The sequence below is a fragment of the Schistocerca gregaria genome, chromosome 10, assembly GCF_023897955.1.
Source record: "Schistocerca gregaria isolate iqSchGreg1 chromosome 10, iqSchGreg1.2, whole genome shotgun sequence".
NCBI classification, from domain to species: Eukaryota; Metazoa; Arthropoda; class Insecta; order Orthoptera; family Acrididae; genus Schistocerca; species Schistocerca gregaria.
In genome coordinates, this window is record NC_064929.1 from 205705210 (window position 1) to 205729865 (window position 24656).

Sequence of the window (24656 nt, forward strand, 5' to 3'; positions counted from 1 at the left end):
ATGAAAGAAATATGTGTTTCAGCATGTTTGGCAATTTAACCCTACAGAGGTGAAATAGTCGATAAAAGGTTTTCTTTGGACTATTAAAGAACTACTAAAATATTTTAAGGCTACATCAATGAACATTGCTATTTGAATTCTCAGTTATAAGTGACAAATTCGTTTTTCAGTGATTATGGGAACTGAAACCCTAAAGGGGATGAGAATCTTTATGATAATATTTTATTATGGAAGCACTTTTAAAAACCTATGAAAATTTAAATTTAACTTCTCAGTCAGAAATTTAAAAAATAATGTTTCACTGTTTTGGAAATTCGACCCCTAAGGGGGGTGAAATAGGTTAGACTGGTTCACTGACTCGTCATTGTCCAGCCCAAACCGCTGAGAATTGAAACTTGAAGTTTGCAGACGGTGTGGCTCTTATACTGCAGACACCATTTAAGATGATATTGTCCGGAATTCCACTCCTAATGTGGTGAAATATGGGCTTTCTGAAAATATGTTGCCATTAAAGGAATTTTGCAGCTATAAAGACGAATACTGGTATTTGCTTTCTCAGTCAGAAAATGACAAAAAAACGACTTTCAGAACTTCTGGAAATTCAGCCATTAGGGAGTAAATTAGTGCATGAAAGCTTTATGAAACTAAGCAATTGAAAATTGTAATGAACATTTTTAATAAAATATTTCGTTACATTAAAAAATTTTAAAGCAAAATTTATGAAAACTGGTATTTCACTTCTCAGTTAGGTATAAAGAAATATTTGTTAGGGTATGAAAGTTGCTATGGAAATATCTCCACAAGAACTCAAAAGCCACAATTAACAAAAACTTTGGGATCTAGCTACCAGACTCGCTTTTTGTCCATACGTAAATTCCAAAACGACCATGCTATATGGCTTAATTAGCATGAAAAGCTTAGAAACTGTTGCAGTTATTAACAACACAAAAATTCTATTAAATAAAATAAAAAAAATCTCTGCAGGACATACAGCCTGCGTGAATGAAGCAGCAGGTATTAAGCTGATAGCTTATATTTAGTGTTTAATGCAAAGGACAAGGGAAAATCTGTATCAACAGTTTTGAGACAGGAGTATAATGACCGAGAGAGATGGCGCAGTGGTTAGCACCCTGGACTTGCGTTGAGGAGGACAATGGTTCAACCCCATGTGTGAGTGTCCTGAGGTTTTCTGTGATTTCCCTAAATTCCTTCAAGCAAATGCCAGGATGGTTCTTTTGAAAGGGCACAGCCGACTTCCTTCCCCATCCTACTCTAATTCAATGGGACCAATGACCTCACAGTTTGGTCTCCCACAAAATCAGCAACCAAATAGGTGTATAATCACTAAATGAGGTTTGTAACAACTGTAAGTTTATATGTTTGTATGTTTACAGCCATATCGACTGCAATTAATATCGCTGACAGCACTCTGCGCCCTCAGTAAGAGACTCTGTGGTTGGGCGGACTAGCAGTTAGTGAGCGAACGGGTTGGACATGTGTCCTTTGTGGAAACTCAGTGTTGGTGGAACATGCATTGTAAGATGATTTTAGATGTAGTTGGTAATGTCTGAGTAGTGGAATATTGATGACTATGTGATTTTTGGAACTGGACATTATATGAATAAGGTAAAATCTGCTAAATACATTGTTTGCTCTTAAACAAAATCTTTCTTTCACGAACCATATGCCACCTAGTAGTTAGAGCCTATAGTAGTTAGAATCCTTTTATTTAGCTGGCTGTAGTTGCTGCTTGCTGTAGTTTGTGTTATGAAGATTTTCTCTGAGGTAAGTGACTTATGAAAAGTATGGGCTATTGTTAGGATTTCTTCCAATTCAGGGCCATTCTTTTGAGTTAATTATCTGAAGTCATGTTGTCATTGTAGGGCACCCAGATTGCGTTGAGCTTGTATGTTGTGGGTAAAAAATGAATGGGTTAAGTTTGTGTTGTCTTTGTCCAGGAAAATTCCCTAGGTCAGTGTAGAAATGATAAAAGAGAGTAACAAGACAGTAGGTTCAGTTGCACTCAGCAATTTAAGCAAACATTAAGGAGTTTCAGTGAACATAAAGAAGTTTCACAAATAATGAGGATAAATTACCTCTCCAAAGTTCACAGTTCATATTACAAAACTTCCTACACAGCCAACATCAAACAGCCTTGGTTGAAACAGGGACAATTATCTCACTGATGGCATCGCTTCCATGACCTAGATGAAACTTTAGAAAAGCAAAGTGTGATGTATTTATAAAAATATGGACAAATGTCTTGACTGGATTCCCGCAAGAGCAAAAAACTATGAGAGCGTTGTTGGAGCCATGATAAGTGCAGCAAGGAAGGTATTCCCCAAGGAGCTACCGAAAACAATATATTCCAGGTCTGAATCAAACTTATGAGAAACAATATGATGAATTTCTAAAATGACTTGACTCTGAAATAGCAGATAACCCATTTCATAACCTCAATACAGCCAGATGTAGCAGGTGGAGAAAGACTGTTGAGTCACTGTTTTAAAATATCAAGTATAGAAGCATGGTCATTACTAAGGAAGTTTCGTGTAAACAAAATTAAAGTAAGAAAAACACTCAGGTATCAGCTAATACGATTGTGCCATACACTCCTGGAAATTGAAATAAGAACACCGTGAATTCATTGTCCCAGGAAGGGGAAACTTTATTGACACATTACTGGGGTCAGATACATCACATGATCACACTGACAGAACCACAGGCACATAGACACAGGCAACAGAGCATGCACAATGTCGGCACTAGCACAGTGTATATCCACCTTTCGCAGCAATGCAGGCTGCTATTCTCCCATGGAGACGATCGTAGAGATGCTGGATGTAGTCCTGTGGAATGGCTTGCCATGCCATTTCCACCTGGCGCCTCAGTTGGATCAGCGTTCGTGCTGGACGTGCAGACCACGTGAGACGACGCTTCATCCAGTCCCAAACATGCTCAATGGGGGACAGATCCGGAGATCTTGCTGCCCAGGGTAGTTGACTTACACCTTCTAGAGCACGTCGGGTGGCACGGGATACATGCGGACGTGCATTGTCCTGTTGGAACAGCAAGTTCCCTTGCCGGTCTAGGAATGGTAGAACAATGGGTTCGATGACGGTTTGGATGTACCGTGCACTATTCAGTGTCCCCTCGACGATCACACCTCCAGTGTAGAAGATCGCTCCCCACACCATGATGCCGGGTGTTGGCCTTGTGTGCCTCAGTCGTATGCAGTCCTGATTGTGGCGCTCACCTGCACGGCGCCAAACACGCATACGACCATCATTGGCACCAAGGCAGAAGCGACTCTCATCGCTGAAGACGACACGTCTCCATTCGTCCCTCCATTCACGCCTGTCGCGACACTACTGGAGGCGGGCTGCACGATGTTGGGGCGTGAGCGGAAGACGGCCTAACGGTGTGCGGGACCGTAGCCCAGCTTCATGAGACGGTTGCGAATGGTCCTCGCCGATACCCCAGGAGCAACAGTGTCCCTAATTTGCTGGGAAGTGGCGGTGCGGTCCCCTACGGCACTGCATAGGATCCTATGGTCTTGGCGTGCATCCGTGCGTCGCTGCGGTCCGGTCCCAGGTCGACGGCCACGTGCACCTTCCGCCGACCACTGGCGACAACATCGATGTACTGTGGAGACCTCACGCCCCACTTGTTGAGCAATTCGGCGGTACGTCCACCCGGCCTCCCGCATGCCCACTATACGCCCTCGCTCAAAGTCCGTCAACTGCACATACGGTTCACGTCCACGCTGTCGCGGCATGCTACCAGTGTTAAAGACAGCGATGGAGCTCCGTATGCCACGGCAAACTGGCTGACACTGACGGCGGCGGTGCATAAATGCTGCGCAGCTAGCGCCATTCGACGGCCAACACCGCGGTTCCTGGTGTGTCAGCTGTGCCGTGCGTGTGATCATTGCTTGTACAGCCCTCTCGCAGTGTCCGGAGCAAGTATGGTGGGTCTGACACACCGGTATCAATGTGTTCTTTTTTCCATTTCCAGTAGTGTATTTACTGTCCACATCAAAAACACCAAGGAATAACACTTATATAGGGTACATGCAAACTTACTTTGCCCAAGAAGAATACTAATGAAAAATATGAGTTCGAAGAATTTTCTCTGTATCTGAAATTTATGCAGCTTTTAAAACTGTAAACCCTGGAAATACGCCAAGAAATGACGAAATTCACCCACAATTTATTCTTCATAGTGAGAAATATGCAAAAATATAGCTGGCGGATTTGTTCTCTGACATTATGATACCTGGTTCAGATCCACAGAAAATGAAGCAATCAAAAATCATATCAATACTCAAGTGCAGAAAGGCATCAGACCAACCTAACTATCGCCCAATGACACAGTGACCACTATTTATAAGTCCCTTGCAAGAACTATATAAAATTTTTCAGAATCTTCTTATTGAGAAAGCTGGATTCCATCCAGGATGGAGCTGTGCTCGTCACGTCTAATATTTAGAAACATCTGTTGAAGCAGGATACCAATTGTAGCAGAAAACATCAGTTGTTTTCATTGACATGGTCGAGAGGGATGGACTGTTTTATGAATGATTACTACTTGTCCCATGCAGACAGACAACATGTTAGCTGGAATAACATTTACAGTAACTACAGGAAAGACACTAGCTATTCAAAAGTATTGAATAACGGCTTACTGCAGGGATCTATCCTTGCTCCTCTCTTGTTTAATTTATATATAGCTGATATTTCCCCAACACATCACCCAACAAAAAACTTTTAAAATGATTGAATAAATTCTAACTTCTAATCTAGATATCCTGAGCCAATATTTCTGTACATGGAGTTAACCACCCAACTCAAGTAAAACAGAAGTTGCATTTTATCATCTGTCCAGTATACTGACGCGCAGATGCCTTCATGTCAGTTCTGAGGGAGACAAAAAACTTTTAAAATGATTGAATAAATTCTAACTTCTAATCTAGATATCCTGAGCCAATATTTCTGTACATGGAGTTAACCACCCAACTCAAGTAAAACAGAAGTTGCATTTTATCATCTGTCCAGTATACTGACGCGCAGATGCCTTCATGTCAGTTCTGAGGGAGACAAACTTCATCGTAACATGCATCCAAAACACCTTAGGATCATGTTACGTTGTAAACTTTCTTTTAAGGAGAAGTTGAAGCAAACAGCGACTAAATTCAAAATCAGAAGTAACATTCTTCATAAACTCTGTGCACTTGTTAGGAATCGTAATCAGACACTTTTCGAGAATCAGATTGATACATTAAACAGCAGAGTACCGTGCACCTGTTTAGCTTAACAACCACATATAAAAAAAACGGACATGCAACTTAATGAACCCATGCCAAGTTAATAGATCAATACCATCTACTCCCATATACTGATTACCTACCTTGAGCCACATTCCACCTCCTGATATCAGATGGAAGAGCATGGATACGAGAAGGCTGCTGATAACGACGAACAATGTATTCCCTGTGGAGCGAAAAAGACTAAGATCAAGACAACCCACTCTTATCACAGCCAGAACTCTCACAAAAATAAAAAAAATGATTTCAGTACCACTGATGAATCGAAATACCTGAAACTGCCTTAAGGTCATCCAATAGATGCAGACACCCGCCAGAAGTAGTGAAAATCTTCATCACCATCAAGTGACTGTGGTGTGGAACGACAGACAGTTGCTCATGTTGTATCAACATGACCTGCACCTGCTTACAAGAGTCCTTTCAAATATTTGCTGATTCTAAGAAAAGGTAACCTTACACTTCAAATGGTTCTGTAATAAAAATGTGTGGTAAAAACAGCTGAACTTCAAAACTGGCCTTCAATGAAGATTCTAATGAACATTTCTTCTTGCAGATTTTCGCCATGAAATTATTGGTGCCGATTTGTTGCGCCATCATAATCTGTTTCTTGATGGTAAAGCAAAAAAGTTACTCAACTGAGAAACTTTATTCACTGTTAAAAACAGTCTTGATCACTATTTATTTATCAAGGTGACCAATTTCGACCACTACTGTGATCATCTTCAGATCATTGAGTAGTAACCTCTTTCTGTTGGAGAATCAGTAGTGATTCTCCAACAGGAAGAGGTTCCTACTCAATGGTCTGAAGATGGCCACAGTAGTGGTCGAAACCGGTCACCTTGATAAATAAATAGTGATCAAGACTTTTTAATAGTAAATATCTGTAAGACATTGATCACTGCCTTTCCTGTAATGTATTCAAAAGTAATTGAGAAACTTTAATTACTAGTCCATGCTAGTACAGCCCATTAGTTCCAGCTATTGTGAATCTCTTCAGGGAATTTTGAGGATATTGCCTTAGACATGGCGCCATTAAAACTTAATAGTTTCGTTCTATGGGTTGACGACACGTTCGTTATTTGGTCCCATGGATCTGAGAAACTTGTCAGGTTTTTGGAACGCCTCCACAGCGTTATCAGTAACATTCAATTTACCACAGAGGTAGAAAAAGATAATGCATTGTCTTTCTTCGACATCTTTATCTGTCGAAAACAAAATGTGCGCTTTGCCCTCAACATCTGTAGAAAACTTACCCACACTGGTCTGTACTTGTACACCATCAGTCATCATTACCTGGCGCAGAACTGCACTGTGTTACAAACATTGGTGTATCATGCAGGAATGATATCAGATGGTGATAACATGCCCAATGAGTTAAGCCACCTATGCAAGATTTTCAGGAACAACAGCTACAAAGTTCATCAAACAAATGAAGTGATTTCAATCAAGAATTACAGTAAGTCCATCGATGAGGATCAGGAACAAAAACTTGCTTTCTTGTTGTTCTATTGCTTCTTGCTTGGCAAGATAAGCTCCCCAGTGGAAAGATCAATTTGGTCTTTAGGCCTTCGACAAAAATTAGTAAATTACTGAGACCAGTTAAGGCGCAGCAGGTCTCAGAACACCTGGCGTCTACATCGTGGCTTACAAGTGTGGCCAGTCTTATGTGAGACGAACAGTACAGTGTGGAACAATGCGGGCAGATGCAACAGAAATTTTATCTCCTACGCTACTGCGAGAAATCCGCTTTAGCTGAGCATGCTTTAGAAAACGGTCACTGGGTGAAATTTGATGAAACCTCCATAGTGGCTCACACTAACTGCATCTGGGACTATGTAATTAAAGAAGCCACTGAAATAAAAATCACTGGTAACACCTTAAATAGAAACAGTGGCCTGCAGTTCAGTGTGGTGTGGTATCCAGCAAATGTACAGTTAAAGCAGGCATATCGAAACAATACCGCGACCACCAGTGACGTCATAGTCAGTAGGTAGTGTATAGAGGGTGTTTGGGAAGAAAAGGTCAATATTTTAAACAGTGATAATATAAGTAAATCTGAACAAAAAATGTTATATGAACATAGGTCCGCAGATGCTTCGTTATGGAGGTATCAGTATTGAAAGGAACTTTAATTCTACAAAATTGATGTACACAGCGTGAACGTATGCGCAATACAACTGGACCGTAACGTGATTTTCTTGAAAACAATGTTACAGAGAAGTACTGTTATGTTACTGCTTCTTACATAATGTTTATCTACTTTGTATGTAGTACATAATGCATTACAACATTCATGTTACTTGTGATCAGTTGAAAAAGACGTACCACGTATTTTGCAAACGGCTTTAACACTTATCGTACAGATGTTGTACAGTCTACAGAAAAGGTTCGCATATCCCACCATGAACGTCAATGCACTTTTGCGCTCTAGCGATAACGTGTTGTGTTCTTCAGTTGCCTATGGCTGGTTCATAATCAATTCAGCAGCGTCCGTGATGCAAGGAAGCAGTTCATCTCGTGTATTTACCTTCACTTTGTGAACCTCTGATTTCATCCAACCCTATAAACAGAAATCTAAAGGTGTAAGGTCAGGTGGTCTTGGAGGCCAGGAAATAGCGCCGCCACCGCCAATCCAGCGATTAGGGTAGGTGCGGTTGAGATGGTCCCTCTCTCGTAAGGTAACATGTCGAGGGGTACTGTCATGTTGACAGTACATTCCAGTTCGCTTAGCTAAATGAACGTCTTGCAATAGTTCCACAAATAAATTTTGCCAAAAAAATGCAGGCACGTGTCTCCCATCAATCGATGACTGAACATAAGTAGAACTATCAAAAGGTTACCGATCATGCCACACCAAACATTTACGGCAAAACGATCTTGTAAACTGATATCGACTGAAGCGTGTGTGTTTTCCCGTGACCACTGATGATTACTGCGTGTGTTGTTCATTCCATCTCACGAAAACTGGGCTTCGTCAGTGAATAGTATGTATGGAAGCACATGACTATTCTCAGTTACCCAGTGACAGAATTGAAGTCTTTGGGCATTGTCACCAACGGGGAGATTTTGGACACGCTGTATGTGAAATGGATGAAGGTTTTCTGCATGTAATGTTTCCCATACACATGTCTGTGGGTCACTCAAACGCAGGGACATTCTTTGTATGCTCATACTGGGACTTTGCTCAACACTTGAGCTATAATTTTTTTCTGTTCTTCCAAAGTTTGTTGACGTCCACACTCGGACGAAAAATGTCTACTTGGAAGAGAGCCTGTTGCACGCAAAGTGATAAACACTTTGGTAAAAAAAAAACTGCGTTCAGTTAATCGTCGAGTCGGAAAGCGCCTGTGGTATTCTTCTCTTGCAGCAGTAGCACTACCGTCGCAGAAGCCATAAACATACATCATATCTGAGTATTCCTCATTACTGTAGACGTGTGGCATTGTTAGCTGCGCTTGTAGGAACACAGCTAACACCATACATTACACAGCTAACCGATCCGTCGCCGGTACACTACACAATGCGGCTTACATGGCGCATCTGAGCATACAATGGGCGATTGTACTATGTACGTCACACGGCCATAATACGTGGTACGTTGCATAGCGTAAACATGGCATGTACCTGTGCATGTTTTGCAAGAAAATTGCGTTAAAGTCCAGTTGTATTGCGCATACGTTCACATTGGTCACATCAGTTTTGTAGAATTAAAGTTCCTTTCAATACCCATATCGCATTCGGGAGGACGACGGTTCAATCCCGCTTCCGGCCATCCTGATTTAGGTTTTCCGTGATTTCCCTAAATCGCTCCAGGCAAATGCCGGGATGATTCCTTTCAAAGGGCACGGTTAACTTCCTTCCCTGTCATTCCCTAACCCGATGAGACCGATGACCTCGCTGTCTGGTCTCCTTCCTCAAAACCAACCAACCAAACCTATACCCATACCTCCATAATGATGCATTTGCGGAGCTATGTTCACATAACATTTTTGTTCAGAATTACTTGCACTATTACTGTTTAAAATATTGACCTTTCCTAACCGAACACCCCGTATAAAAGCGTACCAGCAGCCCACTGGCAATCATACTACATGACATTGACCAAGGACTGCTAACCTGAAAGGTCATACAGTTTTAATCACTTGACACAGCTGGATATCCAAGAACTCTGCATTTGTGGCTACTGACAGTTTAGTCATCCTGATTGACCCACAGCATAAATATCGAGACTTGTTAAAGAGATGTCCTAACATTCTCATAGGGCAGTCTAGTTAGGACTCACCTGAAATTACCTAATATTCTCATAGGGCAGTCTAATTAGGATTCACCCGAAGCTAATGTGCAACACACAATCACAACAATGCATGCATGAGCCAGAGACTTTTTACAAGAAAACATAGTGCAAGTAAAGCTTGAATTTTAAGACATGATCAACTTTGATGTATGTCAGAAGTTACTCTGTGGGCATTCTGGCGCAAAGTAGGTCAGTGATTACTTCGTCAATGATATCAGCGACGACGCCCCCATCTTCCACGTGCACTCAAGGCCAATTACTTTGTGTATAAAATGGTGGGTATTCAAATTTTTGGCGAGAAATTAAAAAACTAGCCCAATTGCGCTAGTGTGTTCCCAATGGAAGTAAGTCTGTTGTCCTTCGTATGAATAGGTAGGAAATCCAAAATGGTCATTGTCATTCTGTCAGATGTGGGATACTGGCCCTGGTTCAGTAACATCACTATTCGAGGCTTGGAACACTAGCTCCAGCCAAACTATAACTTCAGAGTTCAAGATGGCTGACTTGGAATAGAAGATAGCGATCGACCATGACGACCAAGTGGCATATTGGTGCAGCTCTATGATGTTACAGTCCAGCTCAGAACTGTCAAACAACTTATGACAGTGTGAAATTCTGTCATATTGGCTCAGACTTGAGATACTGGATTAGCTCAACTATGACGTCAAGACCAGTGACAGGTGACATGGAGTACAAAAAGGCGATCGAACGTGAGTACTGGGGAACAACAGGGACAGGCTCTGTGTCGTCAGAATCTGAGTTCTGGAATATTGGCACTACCATATCAGAGACAAAGACAAAGACCTGCCATGTGTTTCTCAGCTACTGTTCACTCAGAGGCACATGGTCACTGCTTTTGTGACCTGTAAGTTTGACTCCCTTCGCATGAGTCTTTATTTAATCAAAAAACCCTTGAGGGATAGACTCCCCAGACCCCTCGCCACCCCCCCCCCCCCCCTTCAACATATTCCCCTATGTTTAAACCCAAACTGTATGCTGTGTAGTTGGAACGATTGCCTTTTCATGGAGAGCTCGTTTTCCGCAGTCAATAAGTCCGTGCTGACCCAACATCCCCCCAGAAGACTGGGCAGACCTGTCAACTACTAAGGTCACCTAAGGAGAGTCTGGCACCAGTCACAGACACCACATGTATACTAGCGATTCAATAACCTAACCCTACAGTGGACACTTGTGCAGTGGATTTGAAGCCAAAAAACGTAACACGAGGGCAAGTCAAATGAAGAAGTTAAAAATTATTTATTGTGCAGAAGTGTTTCAAAGCTGTATCACTTTTCAACATTATGTCCTGCAAGCTCAATGCAAGTCCTCCAACGCTTTCAAAGTGCATAAATTCCTTTAAGAAAAATTCTTTCGGTACTCCGCACAAGCACTCATGCACTGTGTGGAGTAATTCTTCATCAGAACGGAACTTGTTTCCTCCCATTGCGTCTTTGAGTGCTGCTAACATACAGACATCACTTGGGGCAAGGTTTAGTGAGCATGGTGGGTGAGGAAGACACTCAAAATGCAGGTCTGCGATTATTGCAACTGTTGTACAGGCAGTGTGGGGCCTTTCATTGTCATGTTGGAAAAGGACACCTGCTGAAAGCAATCCACGTCGCTTTGATTTGATTGGAGGCCTCAGATGATTTTTTAGGAGATCTGTGTATGATGCACTGGCGACAGTGGTCCCTCTAGGCATGTAATGCTCCAAAATGAAGCCTTTTTCGTAGCAAAAGAGAATCAGCATAACCTTCCCTGCTGATGGTGACGTTCTTTGGTTTTGGTGATGAGGAATGGCGCCATTCCTCGCTCTCTCTCTTCATTTCCGGTTGGTGGAAGTGAACCCAGGTTTCGTCCCAAGTAACGATTCTTGCAAGGAAGCCATCACCTTCTCGTTCAAAGCGCCGAAGAAGTTCTTCACAAGCATCAACACGTCGTTGTCTCATTTCAGGAGTCAGCTGCTGTGCCACCCATCTTGCAGACACTTTGTGAAACTGGAGCATATCATGTGCAATGTGGTGTGCTGACCCATGACTAATCTGTAAATATGCTGCAATGTCACTCAGTGTCACTCGGCGGTTTTCCTTCACTGCACCAATGTTCTGTGGAGTCACAACTCATTGTGCCTAACCGGGACGAGGAGCATCTTCCACTAAAGTCGCATCTTTTGCGAACATCCTACTCCATTCGTAGACTTGCTGCAGTGACAAACATGCATCACCGTACTGAACCTTCATTTGTCGATGAATTTCAATACGTTTCACACCTTCACTACGCAAAAACCGAGTAACAGAACGCTGTTCTTCCCTGGTGCAAGTCGAACGTGGGGCGGCCATCTTTATACTGATACTGCGACGGTATGTGTTCATCTGCGTTAAGCTGCCACCCACAAGCCATTCTGGATGCTGTTTGTAGCACACTTACCAACTTACAGGATAACGGCGCAAAATTTCAGTTTGTTATTACAAATTTATCGTTTTCATTTGACTCATCCTCGTACATTAAGGTTTAATGATTGTAAAATTAGCCATAAAATAAAAAAATAGTGTGTGGATTAGAGAGGGGGTATTTACAATTTGGTTTTAATAGGAACCTTCCCTATGCCCAAAGGAAGGTGTGGGGACAACGTTGGCAGGCCACGATGTCCTGTTCCCACCCTCCAGGAACCATGGGAAGCGTAGGGAACATGGAGTAGAGTTACAATGAACATTATTTATTTATTTTTCTTTTCGTCCTTTTTTATTTTTATTTACTTATTTTTCTCATTAATACCACTGAGTATATCAGGAATCTGGCGTCACGTGAGGAGGAGGGCGCTGCAAGGCTTCAGACTAAGAAGAACATTCCGATTACCAGTAAATATAGCGGTTCTAAGTGTGGCAGAGGTGGGGATCAACTCTTCATGACAGGAACAACCCAGTTTTGGGATGTGTTAGTGAAGACACTGCACAGGAAACTGGAGAAAAATTGTCGGTATTTTGGATTGCGGGCAACTGCACAGTGGGGTTCATTTAGGAACTGCCAAAAGTCAAGGATACATTTCTCGTCATCAACAAACAAGTGGTGTGCTGCGTGTCCACAAATCCACCTCACAGAGTTCGTCTTTGCTTGAGGGAAGTATGCTGCGTCTGGAAAGAGGAGCAGTATCTGATGAGTAGTCGTGCACGTAATTAGGGACAACATCTGTCACAGTAAGAACCAGACACCTCTCGCTGATCTGCACAACAGGTGGTGCTCGTTTGTGTCCATAACATAACAGTTGGCACCCAACAGGGTGTCTACGAGGTGAATCCTGTAAAGGTGTGACCAGCATACTTGCTTCCCATTGACAGTGAGGTACCATGCAAACTGGATATCAGTGTCAAGATAAGGAGTGCACGCCGATCGCCAAACGGCACCCCAGTCGATGTGGGGAAGCTTCCCTCAACCTCATTTGGGGACCTGTGCTGCTGAAGGAAACCATAGATCGCCTTCGTGAATGTCAATTGCGTCGGCAGTATCACAGTACAGACGCACGGACGCAGCTCAGTTCAAGGAAAAAGTGGCAGAAGTAAAAAAAAAAAAAAAAAAAAGGCGGCAGGAATTCCGAAAGGTGGATGGGTGCTGTGAGAGAGTGTGGTGCGAGGGCCTCTAGCAATAGGCTGGTAAGGCAGGTATGACTACGGCGCCACAGTGTCATGTGAGAGCCAATCAAAAAGGCTATCGCTCTGTGAGGTAGATGATACAGACCTAAACCGCTCCTGCACCACGGGAGGGTGAGTGTTTCGCACCTTAAACAAACAAACCCATTGCCGCTATCATGCAGTGAGCCATGGATGGTGTAATAGTGCCTGTGCCACATGGGGGATATGTGATGCTGAGTATACAATTACATATTGTGTGCATTGCAGAAGATCGATTGACATAAACGTTGATCTAAGAGCACAGCTCCTAGTTGGGAAAGTAGATGTGGGCAGTTGAGGGCAACTGTCCACCGCAGATCACTTGCGAAACCGAGTCCTAACCACCAGCTACATGCAAAGGAGCAGCACTGTCTGCACGAAGTCCTACAGTTACAACCATGTTGCTCAATTTGCGGACGTTAAGCAGCTACCAGAAGCTTCGCCATAGGCGGTAACTCTTGCCAGTGACTCTCTGACCTTGGAACTGCGTATGCAGTGCAGCTGAATACATGGTCACCGAAAGACATCCCAGAGAGGCGTTGACAGAGACCGCATAGCGATGGGTCCATGGGGAATGCATACATCAATGCAGAGAACGGGCAGTCTTGACGCACTGATCGACGGATCGAGATGGGAGGAATAAGACGGCCGTTGTAGAGCACACGAGATGTAGCTCCACGAAGGAGACGCATTACGACGTCGAGGGTAGTGTCAGGGGACTCTGTATTGCCGGGACACTTCTTCCAGGAAGTCGTGATCGACGCGATCGAACGCCTGGCTGAAGTCAAGAGCTGCCAAAAGTCCAGGCATACAACGTGTGTGCGCAAGAGCGATCATGTTCCGATAGCGTCAGAGGGCAGTGCTAATGTTATTGGTAAAAAAAATGGTTCAAATGGCTCTGGGCACTCAAGTCATCAGTCACCTAGAACTTAGAACAAATTAAACCTAACTAACTCAAGGACATCACACACATCCATGCCATAGGCAGGATTCGAAAGTGCGACCGTAGTGGTCGCTCGGACCCAGACTGTAGCGCCTAGAACCGCACGGCAACTCAGGCCGGCTGTTATTGGTACCTCCCAAAGAAGTTTGATCGAGGGAAACCACATACCGAGCTGTCCGTTTAAGCTGCACAGCCAACAGGCGAGTAAAGATCTTTGTATCGCTGTTGAGTGATATCAAGGGGCGGTAATCATAAATCCATGGGGTACCCCAAGGCTTGTGGAGGGGAATGAGGAAACCATGGAGGAAACCGTCTGGAATCGGCACGAAATTCCAGTGGTAGGCTGTCAGTGCCAGGCAACCTGTTCGTAGAACCTCCCAGGATAGCGTCATGGACTTCATCATCCGTGACATCAGCAATGAGATCCATCATCACATCCACGGGACCCGAGCCAAAGCAGAGTCTGAAGACCGCAGTCTTCATGGCGGTGATGTTCAGAGAACAGTGTAACATAATGTGCATGGAGGGCAGATCCCATATCCCGTTGGGTATCAAAATGCTGCCCATCATCACTTGAAAAACCTTAATCAAATTCAACCGATGGTGGCATTTTTCCGCTATGACATGATACATAGATGGACGCTCTTGCACTAACCCATTATGTGTGCATGCCCTGACCATATCTCCTTCAAAGTGGTGGCGAGAGAGGGACGTGAGCTGTGCCTTGGAACAATTCGCCATAGCCTGGTGCTCTGAGGTATCATAGTACATTTCTGGAGAATGTTGAAACAGAATTCCTTAGTCCGTCGCCGCCACGCCGCAACCTCCCTTCCGTAACCAATCACGGCCTTGCAGAAAGCAGGCTTTGCACAGAGCACCCATCATGACAGGGCAGAATCATAGGCATCACGGCGTCGATGACAAGCTGGCCACGTAGTCTCGATGAGCTGCCGGCAGTCAGGTGAAGTAGGGTGGATTGTGTTTCGTTTCCATGTTCCACGTCTGCGCCACACCCTTTGCCGGCAGAGATTGATGGCACAGATATATGCATCATGGTCAGAGAATGCAGTCGGCCAGACTTCAGCAGTCTACATCCCACTGACAATATCACGGGAGATGTAAACACACTCAAGTCGGTAGGAAGAATGACTAGTGAAATGTGTAAACGCTGGGCGATCGCCATGAACATGCTCCCAAGAATCCACTAGGCTGAGGTGCTCTCTAGCGTCACGAACAGAGAGTGACATTGACTTGGTCTCGGTCTTGGTCTTGGTGCACCTGAAATCGCCTCCCATGATCAATGCATCCTGTCGACCCAGGCAGAGAGGCACAACTGTCTCTGAGAAGAAGATGGAACGTTCACTGCGGTGACCTGAACCAGATGGCACATAGACATTGACGATCCTGATGCCACTAAAAGTGCCACCTTTGGCATTAGGGAGTTAGGCAACTTCATCAGCGAGGATACTGTGACGTAAGAGGAACACCACCTCACTATCAGTAGGGGAAGCATGAGAGACATGTGCTGTAAAACCAGGGGGAGCATAGAAAGCTGCAACATGCGCCTCTTGAAAGAGAGCTACGTTAATGTCTGCAGCATACAGCATATCATGCAGTAAAGCCAGTTTGTGGCCATCATCAGGCGGACAGGCGATTCAAACACGAGGGGAGGACATGGAACTCCCGGTTAGGCCACTATGGAAGGGCACATCATTATGATGAGGAGAGACCAAGGGGGGGTCCATTGTTCTGCACATCTCTAGAATGTCCATCCTCGGCACAGATGTCGGCCGCCCAGGAGACAGACATGTCACTGGGACGTTTCACTGGAACTTTATCAAAGGTGCACCCACTGGTAGCGTTAGACACAGAAAGGGAGGCAACCACATGACACACAGACGGGGAAAGGTTGGTGTCCAGATGTAGTAATGGTACTTGAATTATGTAGCCATTACAGCACCTCACCTCAACCTCTCGATACCAGCTATATTCTACTGTGTTTCGGTAAAATAGTTAACATATTTCTGTGACAACATTCAGATTTGATTCCATTTATGTAGAAATACTTCGATACATCGATATATATATGGTGTTTCAAAAATGACCGGTATATTTGAAACGGCAATAAAAAGTAAACGAGCAGCGATAGAAATACACCGTTTGTTGCAATATGCTTGGGACAACAGTACATTTTCAGGCGGACAAACTTTCGAAATTACAGTAGTTACAATTTTCAACAACAGATGGCGCTGCAAGTGATGTGAAAGATATAGAAGACAACGCAGTCTGTGGGTGCGCCATTCTGTACGTCGTCTTTCTGCTGTAAGCCTGTGCTGTTCACAACGTGCAAGTGTGCTGTGGACAACATGGTTTATTCCCTAGAACAGAGGATTTTTCTGGTGTTGGAATTCCACCGCCTAGAACACAGTGTTGTTGCAACAAGACGAAGTTTTCAACGGAGGTTTAATGTAACCAAAGGACCGAAAAGCAATACAATAAATGATCTGTTTGAAAAATTTCAACGGACTGGGAACGTGACGGATGAATGTGCTGGAAAGGCAGGGCGACCGCGTACGGCAACCACAGAGGGCAACGCGCAGCTAGTGCAGCAGGTGATCCAACAGCGGCCTCGGGTTTCCGTTCACCATGTTGCAGCTGTGGTCCAAATGACGCCAACGTCCACGTATCGTCTCATGCACCAGAGTTTACACCTCTATCCATACAAAATTCAAATGCAGCAACCCTTCAGAGCCGCTACCGTTGCTGCACGAGAGACATTCGCTAACGATATAGTGCACAGGATTGATGACGGCGATATGCATGTGGGCAGCATTTGGTTTACTGACGAAGCTTATTTTTACCTGGACGGCTTCGTCAATAAACAGAACTGGCGCATATGGGGAACCGAAAAGCCCCATGTTGCAGTCCCATCGTCCCTGCATCCTCAAAAAGTACTGGTCTGGGCCGCCATTTCTTCCAAAGGAATCATTGGCCCATTTTTCAGATCCGAAACGATTACTGCATCACGCTATCTGGACATTCTTTGTGAATTTGTGGCGGTACAAACTGCCTTAGATGACACTGCGAACACCTCGTGGTTTATGCAAGATGATGCCCGGCCACATCGCACGGGCGACGCCTTTAATTTCCTGAATGAATATTTCGATGATCGTGTGATTGCTTTGGGCTATCCGAAACATACAGGAGGCGGCGTGGACTGGCCTCCCTATTCGCCAGACATAAACCCCTGTGACTTCTTTCTGTGGGGACACTTGAAAGACCAGGTGTACCGCCAGATTCCAGAAACAATTGAACAGCTGAAGCAGTACATCTCATCTGCATGTGAAGCCATTCCGCCAGACACGTTGTCAAAGGTTTCGGGTAATTTCATTCAGAGACTACGCCATATTATTGCTACGCATGGTGGATATGTGGAAAATATTGTACTATAGAGTTTCCCAGACCACAGCGCCATCTGTTGTTGACAATTGTAACTACTGTAATTTCGAAAGTTTGTCTGCCTGAAAATGTACTGTTGTCCCAAGCATATTGCAACAAATGGTGTATGTCTATCGCTGCTCGTTTAGTTTGTATTGCCGTTTCAAATATACCGGTCATTTTTGAAACACCCTGTATATGATAGTATTCATCAGTGTATTCTTTCTTTTGTCAGTATGATCATTGACGTATTTGAAACTGAATTTTGGGCGCGTAAGTGATTATTAGAGAGCCGGCCTGGGTGGTCGAGCGGTTCTAGGCCCTACTGTCTGGAACAGCGCGACTGCTACGGTTGCAGGTTCGAATCCTGCCTCGGGCATGGATGTGTGTGATGTCCTTACGTTAGTTAGGTTTAAGTAGTTCTAAGTTCTAGGGGACTGATGACCTCAGATGTTAAGTCCCATAGTGGTCAGAGCCATTTGAACCATTTTTTGGTTATCAGAGAGTCAAGCTATGGTCGTCATGCTAAAAAGACGCAAATTGTAGTCAGTTTAGGAAATGTGAGCTTTAACAATGAAGAAGATATTTTCAAGTATGTTTTATATTGTGAAGTGATGTTTTGGCACGAGTTGCGTGATATTGCAACAAAAGTAAGAAAAAAGAAGTGTAACTTAAATTCGGAGTGCTGGTTACTTTTTTACATCACCATTGTCCTAACTTACAAAAGTTTAATCTTCAAGGATGGTTTATGAAACATATCTATAAAACTTTTAAATATCGCAGAATAACACCTAGGCCTCTTTGCATCCGAGCTTTGAAGCATCACTACCTAGATTTTCGACGATTGAGCCATGAGTTCACAACGAGACCAGCGTGGGAAACACGAAAAGATGAGTGCCTACTTCATCCATTATTTCAAGAAATGACTTTAATAACTGTGCTCTAATGACACCTGCCACAGTATATAACTTTGTTGTTGCCCGAAAATGCAATATTTAGCAGCGTGAGAAACACTACAACCATAATTAATTTTCGACCTCTGTTGTGGTAGGGTTGTTAGAAGGTGGACGCTATCTTGATATGGAGGCAGGGAAGGACGTCATGTCATGAGGTGTCAGGGCGTCAGAGAACAGGGCACCATCAGTAGCAGTGTCGTCATCCTGTGCTGACTTTCGATGACACAGTCATCAGAAGTGGTAGGGTGTTGTCTCTTCCATTTCCTCGGCGATCCTTGCTTTCTAATATGCTGTTCCGTGATAGATGGTGGCTGGGTCCAAAACGTTTCAAATGGCTCTGAGCACTATGGGACTTAACATCTGAGGTCATTAGTCCCCTAGACTTAGAACTACTTAAACCTAACTAACCCAAGGACAGCACACACATGCGAGGGCTATCCACAAAGTACATTACGTTTTCGTTTGTGTCCGTTAGGGGCGGGGCTAGCGCGGCCATCTTGGTGTCATGGCATTCCGCCGCTCAGTCGGCATCCTGCCGTGCTAGTGAGAGGTTCGTGCTGTACTACGTTGAGTTACTGAGACAGTTTGAAATGTCAGTGTTAATTGAAAATGCCGCGAAGAGTGAAGTGCGTGGTGTAACAAGATTTCTGACTGCAAAAAACTGTACACCGATAGAAATCTATCGGCAGCTTTGTGAAGTGTTTGGGGGCAACATAATCACTGAAGGTGGAGTGCGTCAATGGGTCATAAAATTTAAAAATGGCAGATGGCAGAACTAACGTTCACAACGAAGAGCGAAGTGGAAGACCCAGCATAGTGACTGCCGAACTTGTCGAAAAAGTTGATGCCGCGGTTCGTGAAAACCGTAATTTCACAATAACGGAACTGTCTATGAGTTTTCCACAAATTTCACGAAGTTTGTTGCACGAAATCATTACCAAAAAGCTCGGTTACCACAATTTTTGTGCAAGATGGATACCAAAAATCTTGACAGAGATTCACAAGAGTCAGCGAATGGCTGGAGCGTTAACGTTTTTGGACGCTTACGAGAGAGATGGCGAGAGATGGCCACAACCTGCACAGGTGCGCCGCTTGCCATCGTACATGACCACAGCCCTACAGCCGGCAATAACCAGGTAGGAAGGCACGAGTTTCCATAGTTCAATTTCTATTTACGGACACCATTGAGGACACGATACGTTTCGAACGTCTCCCGGGTTTCAGACACATCACTGACGACGTTGCTGTAAGGTTTAAAAGTGGCCACCACAGCGTCCGACGGTACTTCAAATGCTCAATGCAAGTCCTCCAACGCTTTCAAAGTGCATAAATTCCTTTAAGAAAAATTCTTTCGGTACTCCGCACAAGCACTCATGCACTGTGTGGAGTAATTCTTCATCAGAACGGAACTTGTTTCCTCCCATTGCGTCTTTGAGTGCTGCTAACATACAGACATCACTTGGGGCAAGGTTTAGTGAGCATGGTGGGTGAGGAAGACACTCAAAATGCAGGTCTGTGATTACTGCAACTGTTGTACGGGCAGTGTGGGGCCTTTCATTGTCATGTTGGAAAAGGACACCTGCTGAAAGCAATCCACGTCGCTTTGATTTGATTGGAGGCCTCAGATGATTTTTTAGGAGATTTGTGAATGATGCACTGGTGACAGTGGTCCCTCTAGGCATGTAATGCTCCAAAATGAAGCCTTTTTCGTAGCAAAAGAGTATCAGCATAACCTTCCCTGCTGATGGTGACGTTCTTTGGTTTTGGTGATGAGGAATGGCGCCATTCCTCGCTCTCTCTCTTCATTTCCGGTTGGTGGAAGTGAACCCAGGTTTCGTCCCAAGTAACGATTCTTGCAAGGAAGCCATCACCTTCTCGTTCAAAGCGCCGAAGAAGTTCTTCACAAGCATCAACACGTCGTTGTCTCATTTCAGGAGTCAGCTGCTGTGCCACCCATCTTGCAGACACTTTGTGAAACTGGAGCATATCATGTGCAATGTGGTGTGCTGACCCATGACTAATCTGTAAATATGCTGCAATGTCACTCAGTGTCACTCGGCGGTTTTCCTTCACTGCACCAATGTTCTGTGGAGTCACAACTCATTGTGCCTAACCGGGACGAGGAGCATCTTCCACTAAAGTCGCATCTTTTGCGAACATCCTACTCCATTCGTAGACTTGCTGCAGTGACAAACATGCATCACCGTACTGAACCTTCATTTGTCGATGAATTTCAATACGTTTCACACCTTCACTACGCAAAAACCGAGTAACAGAACGCTGTTCTTCCCTGGTGCAAGTCGAACGTGGGGCGGCCATCTTTATACTGATACTGCGACGGTATGTGTTCATCTGCGTTAAGCTGCCACCCACAAGCCATTCTGGATGCTGTTTGTAGCACACTTACCAACTTACAGGATAACGGCGCAAAATTTCAGTTTGTTATTACAAATTTAACGTTTTCATTTGACTCATCCTCGTACATTGAGGTTTAATGGTTGTAAAATTAGCCATAAAATAAAATAAATTGTGTGTGGATTAGAGAGGGGGTATTTACAATTTGGTTTTAATAGGAACCTTCCCTATGCCCAAAGGAAGGTGTGGGGACAACGTTGGCAGGCCACGATGTCCTGTTCCCACCCTCCAGGAACCATGGGAAGCGTAGGGAACATGGAGTAGAGGTACAATGAACATTATTTATTTATTTTTCTTTTCGTCCTTTTTATTTTTATTTACTTATTTTTGTCATTAATACCACTGAGTACATCAGGAATCTGGCGTCACGTGAGGAGGAGGGCGCTGCAAGGCTTCAGACTAAGAAGAACATTCCGATTACCAGTAAATATAGCGGTTCTAAGTGTGGCAGAGGTGGGGATCAACTCTTCATGACAGGAACAACCCAGTTTTGGGATGTGTTAGTGAAGACACTGCACAGGAAACTGGAGAAAAATTGTCGGTATTTTGGATTGCGGGCAACTGCACAGTGGGGTTCATTAAGGAACTGCCAAAAGTCAAGGATACATTTCTCGTCATCAACAAACAAGTGGTGTGCTGCGTGTCCACAAATCCACCTCACAGAGTTCGTCTTTGCTTGAGGGAAGTATGCTGCGTCTGGAAAGAGGAGCAGTATCTGATGAGTAGTCGTGCACGTAATTAGGGACAACATCTGTCACAGTAAGAACCAGACACCTCTCGCTGATCTGCACAACAGGTGGTGCTCGTTTGTGTCCATAACATAACAGTTGGCACCCAACAGGGTGTCTACGAGGTGAATCCTGTAAAGGTGTGACCAGCATACTTGCTTCCCATTGACAGTGAGGTACCATGCAGACTGGATATCAGTGTCAAGATAAGGAGTGCACGCCGATCGCCAAACGGCACCCCAGTCGATGTGGGGAAGCTTCCCTCAACCTCATTTGGGGACCTGTGCTGCTGAAGGAAACCATAGATCACCTTCGTGAATGTCAATTGCGTCTGCAGTATCACAGTACGGACGCAGCTCAGTTCAAGGAAAAAGTGGCAGAAGTAAAAAAAATTCCGAAAGATGGATGGGTGCTGTGAGAGAGTGTGGTGCGAGGGCCTCTAGCAATAGGCTGGTAAGGCAGGTATGACTACGGCGCCACAGTGTCATGTGAGAGCCAATCAAAAAGGCTATCGCTCTGTGAGGTAGATGATACAGACCTAAACCGCTCCTGCACCACGGGAGGGTGAGTGTTTCGCACCTTAAACAAACAAACCCAGTGCCGCTATCATGCAGTGAGCCATGGATGGTGTAATAGTGCCTGTGCCACATGGGGGATATGTGATGCTGAGTATACAATTACATATTGTGTGCATTGCAAAAGATCGATTGACATAAACGTTGATCTAAGAGCACAGCTCCTAGTTGGGAAAGTAGATGTGGGCAGTTGAGGGCAACTGTCCACCGCAGATCACTTGCGAAACCGAGTCCTAACCACCAGCTGCATGCAAAGGAGCAGCACTGTCTGCACGAAGTCCTACAGCTACAACCATGTCGCTCAATTTGCGGACGTTAAGCAGCTACCAGAAGCTTCGCCATAGGCGGTAACTCTTGCCAGTGACTCTCTGACCTCGGAACTGCGTATGCAGTGCAGCTGAATACATGGTCACCGAAAGACATCCCAGAGAGGCGTTGACAGAGGCCGCATAGCGATGGGTCCATGGGGAATGTATACATCAATGCAGAGAACGGGCAGTCTTGACGCACTGATCGACGGATCGAGATGGGAGGAAGAAGACGGCCGTTGTAGAGCACACGAGATGTAGCTCCACGAAGGAGACGCATTACGACGTCGAGGGTAGTGTCAGGGGACTCTGTATTGCGGGACACTTCTTCCAGGAAGTCGTGATCGACGCGATCGAACGCCTGGCTGAAGTCAAGAGCTGCCAAAAGTCCAGGCATACAACGTGTGTGCGCAAGAGCGATCATGTTCCGATAGCGTCAGAGGGCAGTGCTAATGTTATTGGTAAAAAAAAATGGTTCAAATGGCTCTGGACACTCAAGTCATCAGTCACCTAGAACTTAGAACAAATTAAACCTAACTAACTCAAGGACATCACACACATCCATGCCATAGGCAGGATTCGAAAGTGCGACCGTAGTGGTCGCTCGGACCCAGACTGTAGCGCCTAGAACCGCACGGCAACTCAGGCCGGCTGTTATTGGTACCTCCCAAAGAAGTTTGATCGAGGGAAACCACATACCGAGCTGTCCGTTTAAGCTGCACAGCCAACAGGCGAGTAAAGATCTTTGTATCGCTGTTGAGTGATATCAAGGGGCGGTAATCATAAATCCATGGGGTACCCCAAGGCTTGTGGAGGGGAATGAGGAAACCATGGAGGAAACCGTCTGGAATCGGCATGAAATTCCAGTGGTAGGCTGTCAGTGCCAGGCAACCTGTTCGTAGAACCTCCCAGGGTAGCGTCATGGACTTCATCATCCGTGACATCAGCAATGAGATCCATCATCACATCCACAGGACCCGAGCCAAAGCAGAGTCTGAAGACCGCAGTAATGTCTTCAGGGCGGTGATGTTCAGAGAACAGTGTAACATAATGTGCATGGAGGGCAGATCCCATATCCCGTTGGGTATCAAAATGCTGCCCATCATCACTTGAAAGAACCTTAATCAAATTCAACCGATGGTGGCATTTTTCCGCTATGACATGATACATAGATGGACGCTCTTGCACTAACCCATTATGTGTGCATGCTCTGACCATATCTCCTTCAAGGTGGTGGTGAGAGAGGGACGTGAGCTGTGCCTTGGAACAATTCGCCATAGCCTGGTGCTCTGAGGTATCATAGTACATTTCTGGAGAATGTTGAAACAGAATTCCTTAGTCCGTCGCCGCCACGCCGCAACCTCCCTTCCGTAACCAATCACGGCCTTGCAGAAAGCAGGCTTTGCACAGAGCACCCATCATGACAGGGCAGAATCATAGGCATCACGGCGTCGATGACAAGCTGGCCACGTAGTCTCGATGAGCTGCCGGCAGTCAGGTGAAGTAGGGTGGATTGTGTTTCGTTTCCATGTTCCACGTCTGCGCCACACCCTTTGCCGGCAGAGATTGATGGCACAGATATATGCATCATGGTCAGAGAATGCAGTTGGCCAGACTTCAGCAGTCTACATCCCACTGACAATATCACGGGAGATGTAAACACACTCAAGTCGGTAGGAAGAATGACTAGTGAAATGTGTAAACGCTGGGCGATCGCCATGAACATGCTCCCAAGAATCCACTAGGCTGAGGTGCTCTCTAGCGTCACGAACAGAGAGTGACATTGACTTGGTCTCGGTCTTGGTCTTGGTGCACCTGAAATCGCCTCCCATGATCAATGCATCCTGTCGACCCAGGCAGAGAGGCACAACTGTCTCTGAGAAGAAGATGGAACGTTCACTGCGGTGACCTGAAGCAGATGGCACATAGACATTGACGATCCTGATGCCACTAAAAGTGCCACCTTTGGCATTAGGGAGTTAGGCAACTTCATCAGCGAGGATACTGT